The sequence below is a fragment of the Mirounga angustirostris genome, unplaced genomic scaffold (genome assembly GCF_029215605.1).
Source record: "Mirounga angustirostris isolate CCGP_5_RB_7025 unplaced genomic scaffold, mMirAng1.0.hap1 SCAF_14, whole genome shotgun sequence".
Taxonomy (NCBI): domain Eukaryota; kingdom Metazoa; phylum Chordata; class Mammalia; order Carnivora; family Phocidae; genus Mirounga; species Mirounga angustirostris.
The window spans coordinates 48,072,461-48,090,461 of record NW_026991722.1 but is presented as its reverse complement, the minus strand read 5'-3'; the positions used below and the strand labels follow the sequence as shown (position 1 = coordinate 48,090,461).

The window sequence follows — 18,001 nt, the reverse complement described above, 5'->3', positions numbered from 1 at the left end:
AGCTCCCCTTCCTCCTCTTGGCCCAAGAAACAGGACCCTGCCATCCACCACCACACTGCCACCAACATCACCCTCCTCCCCCGATCATCAAGGTCCTCTTCCAACGTCATCTCATCTGTGACACCTTCTTGGACTTGCATGCAACAGCCCTGCACTGAATTCCCACAACACAGCATAAATTTTCTATCAGGCAGGGATTTTGCTTAATAGATTCCCAATTCCTGGCATAGAGCCATATATACAAATAATTAATAATGGCCAACAAATGATAGAAAACAGTCAATGCTCATAGACGGAGTGATCAGGTTAAATGATGGCAAGAATGCAGAGTGTGCAGTTGATTTTAGAATGATTTACGTTCATGAACATTTGCATTCGTAAAAAGTGTTGTGCTTAAAGAGGTAAATTTCAGTTATATGGAAATATACTTCCATGGCACACCTCATTCCCTCCCAATTCCAGAGGAATAAAGACATTGTTTTAAACAATCAACTCCAGGCCCTGGTCCCCAGCCTTAGTTCATAGGCGATCTCTATATAACCAGAAGATAGAGTTTACATATATAAATTCTACAAATTCTGTATGCCATGTACCTTTTCGGTGGTCATCTCAGTGGGCGGTCCGCACTTACCGGGACGGCCCCGCAGTGGAGCCAGGCGGGCTGAGGGACGTGAGTGATGTGGGCTGGCTGGCTCCTTGATGTACCACCTTGCACGTCGTAGTGTAGGGCTCAGTTTCCTCAGCTATAGAAAGGACACAACATGGCTTATCAGACGGGATGGTTTAACAGGAACACAGTTAAACTCTTTGGACTAGGATCTCATTAAATTTGAATATGGATGGGAGCGAGGGTGAAGTTTACCTTTGTACTATTCATGAAAGAAAAGGTTTAGAAAACCAAGAACCGTATCAACCACATTGCTGGGTGGAGGGATGTGAAAATACCTAAGCAGATAGACTGTCTTTCAGCCACTTCAAACACCAGGAAAGCATATATTTGCACATAGATGAATGAACTACCTCCGCCTGGAACAGCTTTTCCGTGTTCCCCTTGTGCCTAACTAACTTTTACGTACCCTTCAAGTCCTGCCTTACCTCTCATTCCCCATGGAAGTCGCCACTGACCCCTAGACTAAGTGACTCACTTCTATTATACTCTCAGACGACCCTACATTCTCCTTTTTTTTTTTTTAATTTATTTATCAGAGTGAGAGAGAGAGAGCACAAGCGGCATGCAGAGGGAAGTGCAGGCTCCCCACCGAGCAGGGAACCTGATGTGGGGCTCAATCCCGGGACCCTGGGATCATAACCTGAGCTGAAGGCAGACACTTAATGACTGAGCCACCCAGGTGCCCCTCCTCTTTCTTTCTTTCATCAACTATGTATTAAATGCCTACTTTGCAGTAGATTCTATGTTAGGTGATGACGTCGACACAATTTTCTGCGCAAAGCAACTCACTGCATCCCGCTCGTGTGTATACAGAACCCCCATAATGCTTTGCAGCCCTTGTCTATGGAGGTATTGTTCTCCAAAACCAGGCTGTAAGCTCCTCGAACTCAGAGTTGGGGTCTTGCCCATCTGACATCACCCACAGCGGCACAATGAGTGGCACAGAATAAGTATTTCATAAGTACCTGTGGAACGGTGAGAACATTTCCATCGCCTCAGAAAGAAACCCGTATCATCTGCAGTCATTTCTCCTTCCTTATTATTGCATCCCTTGGAAACCACGAATACACCTTCCATCTTTCATATAAATGGAAATGATGTGTTGTTTTCTGTCACATGCTTCTTTCAGGTAACATAATTTTTTTAAGGTTCAGCCATGTGATAGCGTGCGTCAATACTTCATTCCTTTTTATTGCCAAATAATATTCCATTGTATGGATATGCCACATTTTGTTTATCTATTCATCAATCGAACATTTCAGATGTTTTGGCTTTTTGGCTATTATAATCAACACTGCCATGAACATTCATGCACAGGTTTCTCTGTAAACATGTTTTGAATTCTCTGGATGTATATCTGGGAGTGGCATTGCCGGGCTATATGGTAACTATATGCTTAACATTTTGAGAGAAAAAATGTCCAAAATGGCTGCACCATTTAATATTACCGCTAGCGAGGAATAAGGGCTCCAAATCTCCCACATCCTCATGAACATTTGCTATTGTGTGTCATTTATTTTAGGCATCCTAGTGGGTGGGAAGTGGCATCCCCTTGTAGTTTTGGTTTGCACTTCCCTAATGGCTAATGATGTTGAGCATCTTCATGTGCTTTTAGCCATTTGTATATATTTTTGGAGAAACGTCAATTCAAGTCCTTTGCCCATCTTTAAATTGAGGTTATTTGTCTTTCTGGTGTTATTGTTGGTTATTTATTATGTTTGTCTTTCTGGTGTTATTGTTGGTTATTTATTATGGATAAAGTTTCTTACCAGATATATGATATCCTCTCAGTCTATGGGTAGTTTTCATTTTCCTTATGCTGTCCTCTGAAGCAAAAAAAAAATTTTTTATTTTGATGAAGTCCAATTTATCTGTTTTTGTTTTCCTTTTTCATTTGTGTGTTTGGTGTCACAATCCAAGATCATTAAAATGTGTTCCTATGTATTCTTCTAAAAGTTTTATACTTTCAGTTCCCACATTGCAAGTTTATATTCCATTTTGAATTAATTTTTGTACCTGATGTGAGGCAGGAATTTAACTTCATTCGTTTGCATGTGGATATCGACTGATTTCAGTACCATTTGTTGAAAAGAATATTCTTTCTCCAGGGAATGTTTTTAAGAGAAATTAGAGATTCTTCAATAACAGGTGAGATCAGAACTAAGGAAATAGAGTTATTTACTGCTACTGCAGTGTTGCTATATTTAGAAAATAAAAATTCAGGACATCCAGTTAAATTTGAATTTCAGGTAAATAATAACTTTTTAGTATCAGTGTGTCCCAAATATTGCATGCAACATACTTATATTAAAAATAATTTGTTGTTTATCTTAAATTCAAATTTAACTGGATGTCTTGTAGTTTTTCTGGCAACCCTATGTAACGTGTCTCCACTTTATGAACCAAGCTGCTGAGGCCCAAAGAAAGTTATGCATTGCACAGAGATAACTGGAATTGTCACCATTACTGGAATGCCCTCCCAGCATCTGTGTCATGTATCCAATACCATGTGACCTTGAATGTGTTTGTCTCCCAATAACTGAGTTTCTCCTATTGCAAAATTGAATTCTTACTAGAGATAAGAAGAGCCAGTAATTGTATGCAAGGCCTCTTTACACAGTGTCATATGCTTGCTAATTTAAAAAATTAAAAAAACAAAACAAAACACTAAACTATCCTGTGATTTTGAGGTTTCTTTACACTTCCCTGACAGTTTTAGAGTCAGCCATTCCCTTTCTTCTCCATTCCATTTTGGTTTTTTTACAGGTAAGAAATTGAAAAGGCCTAGAGGATTGAGATGTAGTCCTGATATCTTCTATAATTGATATATACTCTGTTCAGGAAGAAAATCTCTACTTGTCCTTTAAAGGTGGCAAGCAATTTTTCAACAAGTTGACCAACATTCTCCCTTCTGTCGAGAGAGGACAGAATGTCCATCAGCCTCCAAGTAGACTTGCATCCATGCCCCTCAGGTCAGGTGTGGCTGGTTATCTAAACATAGACTGTGAACCAGGTAGCAGAGGCTGCTGGGTAGACCAGGCAACCACATTGAAGCAAGCTGTGGGAACTGCTCTTGGTATACCAGAATCTATGTCAGAATTATGGTGGAGACCTTGACCTTTACAGGTTGAAACCAGAAAGCATCCTGTGCCTACTTTGTAAAATCCATGATTTAATAGATAGCACCATTGTACATCCATAAATGGTCTACTATTTTCTCCATTAAGCACACATGTTCCAAGATTTATAAATTGCTGCATGACTCTCTATCAGATCTGTTTGATCCTTTTGGAGGACAAAACTTAAGTGCTACAGAAATGAGACATTTATGATTTTCTGATAGAATCTTTAAATAACAGCAGGTCCAAATGTCCTTTTTTTTTTTTTGACCATTTCTCAAGATTTCAGAGCAGATCCCTTTATACAGAAAAGATCTGAATATGTATTATCTTTTAGCACTTGCTAAAATTCCTTCTTTATAGTTCCCACTTGAAAAATTCCTAGAAAGAGTAATGATTCTTTACAAGTTATTTACCTAATTGATTCATGTGGCCTCTAAGTATAATTGTGAGATATTTACAGGATCTCAGGTCCCCCTGGAAAAGTCCTGATAATGATTATAATAAAACCTTAGCAAATTTTATTGAAGGGAGCCAAAGTAAAAAATAATCCAAAGAATTCTAAATTCTTTGGGATTGGGATTATTTGAAAGGTTGGGATTATTTGAAATTTTATACACAAATATCTATCTAGTTACCTAAAAATAAGCATATTGTTTCCTCAAAAGTGTTATGGTGATGGCCAAACTTTTAAAACTCCCTTAGAGTCTGAGATATTTTTTAAGAGAAAAAGTTCTTATTTTCTTCTGATTACAAATTGTAAAACACAAAATATAATTTAAAATACTTTTAAATACAGCCGGTATTTTAACCAAGGTCTTCTGCTTCAAATACAACCACACACAACATTTAGATGAAACATTATTGTAACCAATATTGGTTTAATGAGAGTATATGGCTTAAATTAACATTATTAGCAAGGTTAACAACTTTGGCATTGATAGCTTTGGTGTGGTTGATATTAACGTCAATAATAAATAAGGAGAATGTTGACTGAAAGAAGCTGAAGACCTTGGAAAGCAATAAAAACTTTGGCATGCAAGGAGGGTCCTTTCTGAAGGACACATTTACAAGAGGCATGGCAGTTGGTTGATAATCTGCATCATTGCCAGGACAATCACATACTCAGGGGTGTATGGGTGAGGATCCATTTCTTCCAGCAGCCAGAGCTCAGACACCCCAGATTGTGGTTATCTCTGTCCTTGATGTTACAGCCTCTGGGGTCAGGAGTCCAGCTTGGAAACAGCTCCTCAATTACCCATTTATAAGGAGCCTTTCTGTGTAGCACCCTTGACATGTCCAGATTTCATGTTATCTTCCCTTTGATCTATAACAGTGTTTGAGCTTTGTCAAAACACAGGAGGCAGTGGGGAATCTTGTCAGGTTACCATAAAAGCCGAGCTAATTAAGTCATTGGACCCTTCATAAAAATCCCGCATGATGGCAAGTTGGTCTTCCTTTAGCTGAATAAAAGCAAGAGGAATTCTGGTACAACTAGGAAACTCTACAACATCTAAGTTAAGTACTCACCATCTCCTCTCTCTTTACTTCTACTTTTAAAATGTGCCTTAGAGGTTGGGAAGCTTTCAGATCAAAGTATACAAAAGGACCATTAAGTATCTCTCACTGTAGATTCTGCTGCACGTGAACTTATACTTGGACAGGAGAATTCAGAGTAGCTGCAGGCTCTTCTTGCAGGCTCTGCCTAGAGAATTCAAATTCATTCTTCAGGATTCTGCTCCTAGTTTTGCCTCATCTCTTAGCCACTCTGGCATCCATTTTCTTTACGTGTAAAATTAAGAAGTTAGATGAAATAATAGAACTCTAGATAATTTCCCACTTCCAATCCTATGATTTCCAAATGATTTCTGGGAAAAAAAATCACTCCCACTTTTACTGAAGCTCTCCTGTCATTGGTGCCCAAGGGGAGGACAGGTGTGCTTGAATGTTGGGGAGGGGAAGGTGAGGGAGGGGCCAGGAAGGTGAGAAAAAAGCTCAAGGTCAATCAAAGCCTAGGCTGTGGTTTCCTGTCTGTCCTGAAAAAGGGGATTTCCCAAACTGCAGAGCCAAAGCCTTACTTATCACTTGTTACTCCACTCTGGATAACAATCAGCATAATTAACAATGGGTGTGCGCCACACAATCCAAAAGACCCAATGCTATTTGGCAACAAAAAGTTTCAAAAAGGAACTGTTGGCTCCCTTTTGTCTGCGCTTAGGTACAGATGAAAAACAGAGAAGTCAATTAAAATCATCCTACCAACTCTCCATTACTTAAACAAAAAAAAAGAGGTGAAAATAACTCCAGACTACGTAATGCATTTGAAGACAGTAACAGTTCTTAGTGTTTGCAGAATGTTTACTGAACGCTGGGAGAGAAGCTGGTTGTTTACAGAACTTCCTCATTCCAGAAAGATCTGTGACTACCTAAGCAGTTTGACTGTCCCCTGTGTGCAAAGGATGTGTTTTTTGAGCACACAAAAGAGAAGGCCATCCAGTGTCTCCCATGAGGTACTGTGTGGGAGGGAAACTCATTCTTAGCCAAATCACTGTCCTACAATGAAGCGCCTTACATGACCTGTGGGAGAATGAGTCAAGAAGCATCAAATCCATGAGAACAGCTTGTATTTATTTATAGCAGAAATCAGAGGATTGAGAACACATGGCTGGATCAGGAGCCAGAGTACCATGTATTAAAGCTGAGTGCCTACTAAGTGCCAGCCATGCTTTAGGCCCTAGGGACTCAGGGCAGAAACAAAGCCAACAGGGTCCCAGCCCTTACTGGAGCTTAGAGTTTAGCAAATGAGGCAGATGGTAAAGGAATCGAGCCAGGCTGAGAGTTCCTGGCTGTGCAGATATCCGGATTTTCCAAGCTGCAGAGATAGTTGGTCTTGAGTACAAGGTGCCAAAGAAGACGAGTTGGTCCCTTTTTGGTGGCATGAGACCTCGCACAACATCCATCCTCAGGCCCCTCAGGGTGCATAATGGGAATAAATGGTGTCATATTCTGGGTCTCAATGTTTTACTAGTGATCAGGTACTTCCATACATTATCTCATTTAAAAACGGGGTCACTGATGGAGCCTGAATACCATATAATTGTGGTGGTGTTCCACTAGTAACGAGAATAAGCTTGGGTTCTTACAGGGTCTCAGCTAAGTGGATGGCTGGAGGCCAAGGGGCAGCATGGTGTCATGGAGCATATCCTGGGTGTCCCAACTCCCCACCCCAGTATCACTATGCCAACCTGGGGCAGGGGGGAGATGGCGGGGGGAGAATGTGCAAGTGATTTGCCTTATATTAAGCTCAGAAATGTGGCCTTATTCTCCCTGTCCTCTCCCAATACAGCTTCTTAGATCAGACATCCTATCACTGAGGCTTGAGTGTGGGGACTGTAATTTTACTAATGTCAAGATTGTTTTATAAGCTACAATGTAAAAAGTTAAATGCACATATTCAAATTCCCACTAAATATGGATTTCCCTGGACAACTAACAAAGCAGTTCAGTAGACGAAGAGAAGATTTAGTTTTAGGAGGCCTAAAAATAAAATGAGCCACTAGCATCTTTACCCAGTAACACCAAAGACTAATGATAAATTAGAAGGAGAAATTCACTGATGGGCTATTTATTAGTATCCATGCAAAGCCCTTCACCAGCACAGTTTCCCCATTTCCCATTTTTCTTCCTTCAGTGTAATTTAATAACAGGAAAAAATATAAAATTAGAAAAAGTATAAAAATATTTCTGGCACAGTTACATTTAACATTAAGTTCTAACCAAAATTTGCTCAGAACAAAAGAGAATCTGGAAACCATGTAAACACTCCAACTGTCTGAATGAGTAAGGTAGAAAGTGGGAGGCAGATAGAATATATGGTAAAAGAAAGTATATGATTCATATTGTTGATAAAAATAGTTGTCCTTTAAACTAAAAATTTTCAATAATGCCTAAAATAAGTCATTGTCCAGGAACTTAATGGGGTCAAAATCTTTGCTGTGTCTCTTAAATTACCAGCCAATATTTTTTATTTCTTTTGGAGTAGGTTTTTTTTCTTTAGGTTTTTTTTTTTTAATAGTTTAAAAAGATTTCGTTGAATTCTCTCCCACATAGCATTTAACTCTTGAAATATGGTCATTTAAAGGCATTTTGGATCTGACTAAATATTGGTGCAGCAGTGGGTAGTGGAAAGAGTGAAGGTGGGGGCCATTCATCATCTTTGTCTTCTTAATCTATGCACAGAGCCCACTGAGATCCTGGAGGAGCATGATTTGTTAAAGTCACACTCTTCTGGTCATACTGGCACCCCTTCGATCATTTAGGCTAACCCCATTTTTTTTTAGAGAGAAAGAGAGAGAGCATGGGTGGGAGGAGCAGAGAGGGAGAGATCAAATCTTATGTGGGCTCCATGCTGAGCGTGGGCCCAACGCAGGGCTTGATCTCACCACCCTGAGATTATGACCTGAGCCGAAATCAAGAGTCGGACACTTAACTGACTGAGCCAACAAGCACCCCTCCCCTGCTTTTTTTGAGGCAATGAAAGAGAAACATCAATAGTTGGAGTGTGCTGAATTAGAGGTAGGGTTTTGATAGAGGTGGGGAGAAGAGGACTATGCTTTTCATGCATTTCATGAAGGAAACAATGTGAACAATTGTGGGCATGGGGTCAGGAGGACAGAACAGTTTACAGTAGCCCAGTTTGGCTGGTGCAAAGACATGAAGCAATGAAGAAAAGGAAAGGAAAGTAGGTTAGGGCAAATTGGTGAGATCTCCACCACAATTAAATGATACGGACCTCAGGCATGTCTATAGGTCTCGGCTAATTCATCTGTAAAACTATAAATTGGGAATCTACCTCATGTTTTTTTTCCCCAACTCCACATTTTCAAATGCCACACTACAGACTTGAATATGAGAAGAGGTTGGTACACTGATTCAAGAGTCCTTGACATAGAGGTGACCTTTAAAGCAGTGGTTGGTGAACTTACCAAAGGATAATGTGCAGAGAGACTAGAGGACCAAGAGTAAAGTATGAGGTCACACCCATGGTCAAAGGGAAGAAGAAAGAAGCGGACCACCAAGGAGGTTAAAGTATTGTGTGGAGAGGAAGAACAAAAGTCAGGATGGGACCCTCCCAACAGGGTCATTACCACAAGAAATCAAGAAAGATGGAAAATGCTCAAGGAAATGGGATTTGGCACTGAAGATCTGATTGCCGATCTTTAAGAGAACACAGTTTGTAATAAGCATGACTAAGAACAAGCAGCCCGTAGACCTGGCCCACACTGAGAATGACGAAGTAAGACAAATTCCAGAACACTTCGTTCTCAGATGCTGCATTCCAGGTAACATGCCCATTGATGTTTTGAAGTAGGTAAGTTTGGCAAGATCAAGAAATCCAGATGAACAGAACTGAAACTCCTCAAAAGGAACTGAACAGCTTGCTCACCATTTTGACTCACTTCATGCCACTAGGGTTAGCTGGACCAAGAGGGAGGTTGGACCATGCCCATCTCATGATTCGTTTCTTGCCTCTAATGGAGAAGAGGGTTTACAGGGGTGATGCCTGATTTAGGAAGAGCCTGAGTGTTACCCAGTGCTCCCTGGTCCAGCCCTTTCTTCAAAAGTAGAGAAAACAGAAGAATAATTAGGAACAAATGAAGGTGCCAGAAAAAAAGAGGAAGGTTAAAAGCAGGCTCTTGGCAATGACCCTGAATCCTTGGGTGACCATCTCCCCACAGAGATGAAGTGAGGAACCATCATGGGGAGCAAGACCCCTGGAAGGAATGGGTATATTCCTTCCCAAGTCATTCATACCCAATAATAAGCACACACCAGATAACACACACATTGAAGGCTGTGGGCTGTTGGAAGCAGACATGGGCCTGTGGGAATCCCCTGAACCAAGGCATGAGAAACATTCTTTTCCTTAACACCTGTAACACTCTCCAGGATGACTGTTTCTCTTAAAGCCATAGGTGTCTGTTTTCACATTTGCTCCTTGGAGACAGAAACAGGATTACGATATATGATGTTTTTTCCTCATTTCCTGCTATGTGTTGTTTTAACTTTCTGTGACAGCTCTTCTATTCTTGCCTCCAAATGGTGACTCTATGTATGGCAACCCCCCACCCCTACCCATGTTGATGGGCACAGACTTACAATGGGAATGTTTAGGGCATGGAATGTTCTGTAACCAGTGATTTTTCATCTGCTATTTTTGAAAAAAAAAAAAAAATCTTTCTACACATTTCAAGCCCACTTTGCTAGTGCAATATAATGACCAGATAGAATCTCTCTTTGAAGATTAGGAATCGCATTCAGCTTCAGAGTCATCATTTAGATCATCATTTGGGTCATCACTGACCTCAGTGCCATGAGCCATGGGACAAACACTGAGGATTGGAGCCAGAAGACGTGGGTTTGAGGATCAACTCTACTTGAGGAGCTGAGAGGTTCAGAACAAGTTGCTTTAAAAACAAAACCCAAAAGACAAAACACAAACTCTAAGTTCTCAGTTTCCTTCTCTGTAAAGTGGGGATAAGAAGCAAATCGACTTGAGGCGCCTGGGTGGCTTAGTCGTTAAGCCGCCTTTGGCTCAGGTCATGATCCCAGGGTCCTGGGATCAAGCCCCGCATCGGGCTCCCTGCTCGGCGGGAAGCCTGCTTCTCCCCCTCCCACTCCCCCTGCTTGTGTTCCCTCTCTTGCTGTGTCTCTCTCTGTCAAATAAATAAATAAAATCTTTAAAAAAAAAAAGAGGCAAATCAACTTACTTCACAGGATTATGTGAAGATGATGAAAATCCTCTATGAAAGCATTTCCATTAACTTAAAACACTCTGTAGCTGCAAGGGTTTTATAACTAGAGATGTAGCTCTAGGGGTATAGGAGCTCAGGCTAAATCTTCACAGTTGAGTTCGAAAAGTTGGCTGATAAAAAAAAAAACCCCACATTGAGTTTGAGTTTTTACTATTTATCTTTTTGTCCACCAAGTGAGATGCTAGGGAAAAAAAAATAAATCGAAGTTGTTTTCCAGTTAGCTGCCAGTGCCCCCAAACACCAGGTAAGGAAACTAAGACTTAGAAAGTTGTTGTTTGTCTGTTTTTATTTATTTATTTATTTATTTATTTTAAAGATTTTATCTATTTTTTTGTCAGAGAGAGAGAGCACAAGCAGGGGGAGCGGCAGGCAGAGCAGGGAGAGGGAGAAGCAGGCTCTCTGCCAAGCAAGGAGCCCGATGTGGGACCGATCCCAGGACCCTGGGATCATGAGCTGAGCCGAAGGCATATGCTTAACCGACTGAGTCACCCAGGCGCCCCTTGTTTGTCTGTTTTTAAGTGACTTGCTCCAAATCTCACAGTTAGCAAGTGTAAGCACAAGATTCACACCTGAAATTCAGGTCTGCAGAAATAGGCTGCCAGAGGTTCTCGTTTCATACTGGCTTAAACCAAAGAACAGGTGCAGAAAGATCACAGACGGGGCATCTGAATGAAGGCCCAGTGCCAGGACCTAGACTCGGAGGTGAGGGCCTCCCCACGACTCCTGGGAGAGCCTCCCCCGGGAGAGGTGCTCATTCTGACGGGAGAAGCCTGAACTGGGAAGTTGGTAGGCGGGATGCTTGGGGATGCCACAATGGCGGGGACACACACCAGCTGCCTTCTAAGTCAGCCCCTCTGGCAGCTTGGGCCAAATCCCCAAGCAGAGGAATAACTCAGATTCATGAGTCAACAAAGTCATAGCATGGAGCTCTGTGAACAATGGACGGGGCAAGCCTATAAAAAATTCCATTGCTGGGCGGAGAAGGGCCCCTCTCCCCCGCAGTCAGCCCTGGGGCTGACAGAGACAAGCAACCAAGACTTGTGCGGGTAACGTCACAAGACACTGCGGGGCCTGCACTGACGACGTGGCCCATTACACCTCCTGATGCCGCGCACAAGTGACTTACACGGTGTTATTACTGCACGGTGTTATCATGGCACACATTTTCTTCTCTCTTTAGCTCTTTCCGTGCTCCCACCAGTGCCTGTGTTTGAGTCAAAAGTTTAAAATCTAAACTTTGGATCTAAGTTTTTCTCATTATTCAGCCCCTCTCCATGGGACCCCTGTTTTCCTTCTAGCTATACTTCCCCTGCCCTGAGAAGACGCAGCACACGTGATGTGGTGGGTACGTGCAGAGGCTTCTCGAGCAGACAGAAGTGGGCCTGACCCCTGGCCCTGACTTTTACCACCCCCAAGACTCCAGAGAGGCGCTCAGCACCAGGTCCGTGTTGTTAGATGAGAAGAACAGGAATGCAGGTGTCATTCAAAGTTGAATTTCACATCATTGCTCACTACCCCTTCCCTTTCTAATATCTCTGTAAAATTTAACATCCTTAAAATCCCTACCTTTGCAGTATGGTTGGTTTGTTGTTGTTTTTTAGGGGAATTACATTTTCCGGCTAGGAAATCTTGAACTTTGCCAGACATATGTGAATAAATCAGTTGCCTAGTCACGTTCTGCTTTCCCGGGATGTTGCGAGAATTCGTGAGATGAATCCTGTAAGACACAACCTACTCTTGGAGAAATACGATATATTAATAACACATTTAACAGAATGTTCTTTTCACAAAAGGCAAGTCACTGGCCATTCACTGGTTTCAGATCGGCCCATCCCTGCCGTGGGAGACAATGCTGTGTTCTCCATCACCCACGGCAGCTTGACTCTTCTGTGGGCGCACACATCTCCACTGAACAGTAGTCAAGTTTCTGATTAGCAATGTTGCCAAATGAGTAGGATTCTTTCCTCAAATGTGAGTCTAACAGATTGCTAAGAAACTTACTCAGATTTCCCTCTCCAACTTTGTTTCTACTCTGCCTATCTTCTCCCACCATTCTGGGGGAGAATCCCAAATCCATTCCATAAAACTGGAATTTTGCTGTAATGAGAAACCGGGTCAGTCAGTGTCAGCAGCAACTATCAATACCTATGAAGGCTAAAAAGTAAATTCAGTATTTGGACATAGCATTGGCCATGGTTCTAATTATGTAGTATTGTTTTTTTTTCATTCCTGTCTTCTCTATTCTGTGCTATTGTACCTGCAACTCCGGGCTGAGCAGAAATGTCTTCTGGAAACACAGTGCTCAGAAAAGAGGAGAGCAGGTTGACACAGGCAGTCAAAAACCATCTTTTTGATAAAATGCTGCCCTTTCCCTCTAACTATGAATAACAATAGCAAAGGCCTAATTAGCTTAGTCAAGTCTATTGGAAGGAAAGCATCACTGACTCTCCAAAGGCGGGTTCCGAGAAGCTGCTGCCAGCCCCAGACTCAGCAGCCTGGAGGTCCCCCATGCCACAAGTGGGGCTGGCCAGAGCCTTCCTCTCCTGGAAAACGAGGTTTCTGTTTAGGCCCCTGGATATAGTATTGGTGACTCCCTCTCCTCCTTTTCTCTTGCTCTCTTCCTCTCTATCCTGACGTGGCAAGTGGTACCAGTCTCTTTTTGCTTTATGTCCATTTTGTTCTTCTGATGGAGGAGAGGAGAAGGACAGGAGGGGGGCCATGAATGATGTCCTCACTTTGTGCCTTCTCCTAGGTGACAGTTCACGCGAGGCCAGCAAGTGGGCTGTTCTCAGAATTGTTTCCCAAGAGCTTTGCTTTATTCTGTTTCCCCATAAGCCTCCCTGACTTATTTTCACTGTTGAGAAACTTGAACTCTTGGTGGAATGAATGTGAGGAAAACATTTTCTGTTTGCTTTCTTTTATTTTGTTTGTTTGTTTTTATTCTGGGCCCACTATAAAATCTCTTAGCAAGTCATTATGTTTTCATAAGGAAAACCCAAGCTTTTGTCTAGTGATCCTTCCCTTTGTTCCTATACAAGAAAGAGGCCTGGGAAGATTTCCTGGTACCATCAGGGGACATCACTGACCCACCAACAGGTCACTATGGTGGGTACATGATGATAGCGAAAGGCCATGAGTGGACGGGGATGCCATCAGGGGACATCACTGACCCAGCAACAGGTCACTATGGTGGGTACATGATGAAAGCGAAAGGCCGTGAGTGGAACGGGGATGCCAAGAGTAACTATTCAGCCCTCAAGGAAGAATTCCAGTAGGACCCTTCATCTGTAAAACAGATTAAGGTGCTGATTTTGTTGACTTCAAAGCATGACAGTTCTGGCCAAGCTTTTCTCAATAACGCCATCAGAGCAGGCAGAAGGAATCCTATTCTCTTGATGCAACTGGAGGCATGATTCTCAATACCATGGGGTGGGAGTATGTACTTTTTCCACTACACGTGGCCCTGCCCACCTAGAATCATTGCTCTTGAGGAGAAATGCTGCTCACTCATGAGAGTGAGCTATTGCTCGATGGTGAGGAGGTTAAACAAAACAAAGCAAAACAAAACTGTTGGGAACCATTAGAATCTGCTGTGTGTGTGTGTGTGTGTGTGTGTGTTTGGCCCGTGAGAAAAATTATTCTCAGCTCTCAGACTTTCCTAAAGTATGAACAATGTTAAGAGATCCAACTTTTGATTTGGACTTGGGATTTTAAATTTAATGTGACATATTAATGAAAGCAATGTGCGGTATTTACTCAAATCATAGTTTTCTTCAGGGTAGTGCAAGATTCAGTCATGGATAAATCAGAAGCGTTCTCCAGACTCTGAAAGACAAGAGGACCAGAAATCACAATGGTGGTGGGGGGGACAAAAAGACACTACTCAAAAAAAAGTTATTTAAGTTTGAGAGGCAAACAATACTATTTGAGGGAAGTATTAAAAGCCGTGCAAAGTCATAAACTCTATGAAGGCAAACAGTTACATGCATCTTCTCACCCTCATGGCACGGAGTATATGTGGTGGCACTGGGGACCCTCATGGAGCTGGAGCCCTGCACTCTTGGTCGCTGAGCATGCTTCTCTCCTGAACGTCAAGCCATATGATGGCTCAACCCTTTATATACATTTGGATGTAGCTAAGTTATGTTTTCATTAGTGGTAACTCAAGTGAATTGAGAAACATGACAGATCAAGCCTAACATTTTAGCGAGTTTCAATAACACTGGTTTGATTTTAGAAGGACACACATTTTTCCATTTAAAACATTTCTCTGAGGGCTCTAAAGGATCCAGTGCATTTTTTATAAAGGTGAAAATGTATTGCTGGGCAAAATGAAAAAAATTGGGATGCAAATGTAAAATTTTCCTTAAATCCAGGTACATGGAATTATGAAGATTCCATAGAAACTTTCTGGGAGCTATTATTTACTGAGTGCTTGCTATGTGTCAGACCACCTGGTTTATAAATGTTGGATGAATGAATGAATGAATGAACAAATTAACAGTCCTAGAGAATACTTACTAATGTTTCCTTTTTACCAATGAGGAAACTGAGGCTTGGGAGGCTGTAAGAAATCACCCCATCTGATAATCTTGGAATAAAATTCAAACCCAAACTCTCTGATTCTATGTGATGTAAAAGAGATTCAAAACAGTGCTGGGAACAATCACATATCCTAAAAACCCCTCCGCCTTAGGCCAGCTGATGAAGATAGCTTTTATTTTTCTCCTTGAAGTTCTTAACTTCCCCCAATGAGTGCCAATGTCCTCATTCATTTTCTCATATTACTCATCTCCTTTACCCACAAAATTCTGGTTGAAATTAGTGGAATCTTCATGCTTAGGAGCTTCTAATGACATAAAGAACTGGGAATACTAACCCAATGTTCTGATCTTTTAAAAAAGCCCAGACAGAAAAGAATATTGGCCCCAGCGGTCAAAACCCAGACAACTCCAGTTTTGATGGGACAGCTCCCAAAAAGTTCAGATGCTTCCCTGAACTTATCCAAACCTTGGGCGGTCTCCTGCTTTTCCGGAGGGAACATGCTTGGTGGATGATGCACCAAGTTTGAAACACATGGAGAATGCCCTCCATAGGGACTCTTGGGTCTTATGTGAGGTTAAATCCCAATTGCACATCAGGCTGCCATGGTATTTTTTTCTCTGGAGAAATATAAGCAGGCTTTGTTGTGTTGCAAATGAAATCTCAACCACACAGAAAGCACTGGAAGTTATATTAGGTGAAGTTATTCTGTTTACCGTCTTCATTTATTAAGCACCTATCATGGGCCAGATACTTCCCTAGATGCTTTACCTATGTTATTTTCTTTAATCTTGTCAACAAACCCACAACATAGGTGTTATCTCCACTTAACAAATAAGAAAGTGAGGCTCAGGTTGATGAAGTAACATGCCCAGAGTCATATGACTTACAGGTGGCAGTTGGGATTGGAACCAATTCCGTCCATGTCCAAAATGTGTGCACTTAACCACACCATCATGTGCCTTGATCAGCCCAGAAAGACATGAGCAAAGATTTCATTTGTGGGTGGATTTGTACCCTAGCTTTATTTCCATTTGACTGCAGCCTCCTCTGGTCCATTCCAGAAGCAGGGATGGAAGTAGTGGAGCTGGCGGGCACCGCTGGTTCTCATATAGCAAACATAGGCAACGTGGTCAAGTCACTGGGCAGAGGTCACCAGCTTCAGGCCAAGTGACAGAAGTTAATGAGTTCCAAGGCAAAGCAAACCATCAACTGGCTAGAACCTCTGAGAAGCCATCAGAAAAAAGTCTGACAAGATAGACTAAGAAATTCACGGGTGACTTTAGAAATCAGAAATAAATCAGGAAGAAAAAACAATTGATGTGCAAGCCAATTCCCTAAACACTGGAACCTCACAGAATCATTAAAAGTCCCCATAACTTGGGCCTGACTGAAACTGTGGTCCCTTCACTGTAGTAATTTAAATCAACTATTTATTTTGGCTTCCCTTCTCAATGACTTGTTCTAATCGAAATGCTTTGATGAGATGTACAAAAGGAATAAAAATATGATTGAGAAGCCAGAGAGTAATATCTAGGTTTAAAACAATTGTGAACATAAACTTTAATCTCTGGCCATGTTATAAGGGCTATTTTGACTGACTAGGGCAAAGACCTTTAAGATACTATTTAGAAAAGAATTTTGGGTTTCAGAGTGGGTGTAAATGCATTCTAACACTACCCTTACAGAACGTATTTCCACTAAAATGCCTCTTATTCCACCTATAAATCAATGCACATTTGATATCTCAAACTCCATGTTTTAGAGGCTTTTATAATTATGGCTTATAAGAAGCCTAGGTCAGCTTCATGCTGAGTTTGAGCAATATCTGGGGGACCTGGGTTTCTCCTACAAGCAAACCCGTGGGTTTCCCTCCTGCTTTACGTGAAGTACTTCCATTGATCTATCTAAAATTCATCTGTGGGTGGTGTGCTTACCTGAACTGGATATTATCTTTCTGAAGCCAATAGCAACAATAAAAAAACAAGTGTTACTATTTATTAAAATATTACCATATGTCAGGTATCTTCTAGCAGAACTGGGTTTGAAGCCTGGCCAAGCTATTTGACTACCTGTGAGATCATGGATAAGTTACTTATCTCTCAAATCATCAGTTTTCTTATCTACAAACTAGTGATAATACATTGGTTTGAGAAAGATGAGTACCATATGATTTCACTTATATGTGGAATCTAAAAAACAAATGAACAAACAAAAATCAGACTTTTAAATACAGAAAGTCAACTTGGTGGTTGTCAAAGAGGAGATGGGGGAGGGATGGATAAAATAGGTGAAGGGGATTAAGAGATACAAACTTCCAGTAATAAAAAAAGTAAGTCAAGGAGATTAAAAATACGGGAACTTCCTCAATTAGCTCAAGTATAGGGAATATAGTCAATAATACTGTAATGATGTTGTATGGTGGCAGATGGTGACTCTACTTACCGTGGTGAGCAGTGAGTCGTGTCTAGAATTGTCGAATCACCATGTTGTACACCTGAAACTAATATAACATTGTATGTTAATTATACTTCAATTAAAAAAAAAAGAGCTGCAAGCAGAACCTGAAAACTAAAGGAGACTTAAAAGACTAAAAACCAAAAACCCCAACAACCCAACATTGGTTTGTGCAGAAAAGTCAGTAAGATAACATATGCTGTATTAGCTTGCTAGGGCTGTCATAATACCACAGAGTTGGTGGCTTAAACAAAAGAAATTATTTTCTCACAATTCTGGAAGCTAGAAGTCCTGGATCAAGCTTTCAGAGGGTTGATTTGTTCTAAGGCCTCTCTCCTTGGCTTGTACATGGCTGTCTTCGCCTCCAAGTCTTCACATGGTCTTTTCCCTGTGTGTGT

General features: G+C 41.4%; 1 long non-coding RNA gene across 6 annotated transcripts in view; it reads right to left on the bottom strand.

Annotated features, from left to right (window-relative positions):
* LOC135362508 (uncharacterized) overlaps positions 1 to 18,001 on the bottom strand; it is a 287,473-nt gene that overhangs the window by 42,911 nt on the left and 226,561 nt on the right. For 4 of the 6 annotated variants that reach the window (XR_010407290.1, XR_010407292.1, XR_010407293.1 and 1 more), the window contains 4 exons: positions 17,592 to 17,649; positions 14,361 to 14,429; positions 12,171 to 12,321; positions 632 to 743 (listed from right to left, as the gene is read on the bottom strand). This is a non-coding gene — a long non-coding RNA (uncharacterized LOC135362508). Of the gene's footprint in view, positions 1 to 631; positions 744 to 2,439; positions 2,497 to 5,319; positions 5,495 to 12,170; positions 12,322 to 14,360; positions 14,430 to 17,591; positions 17,650 to 18,001 lie in introns of all 6 variants that reach the window. The other 2 variants (XR_010407289.1, XR_010407291.1) reach the window with 2 other exon arrangements.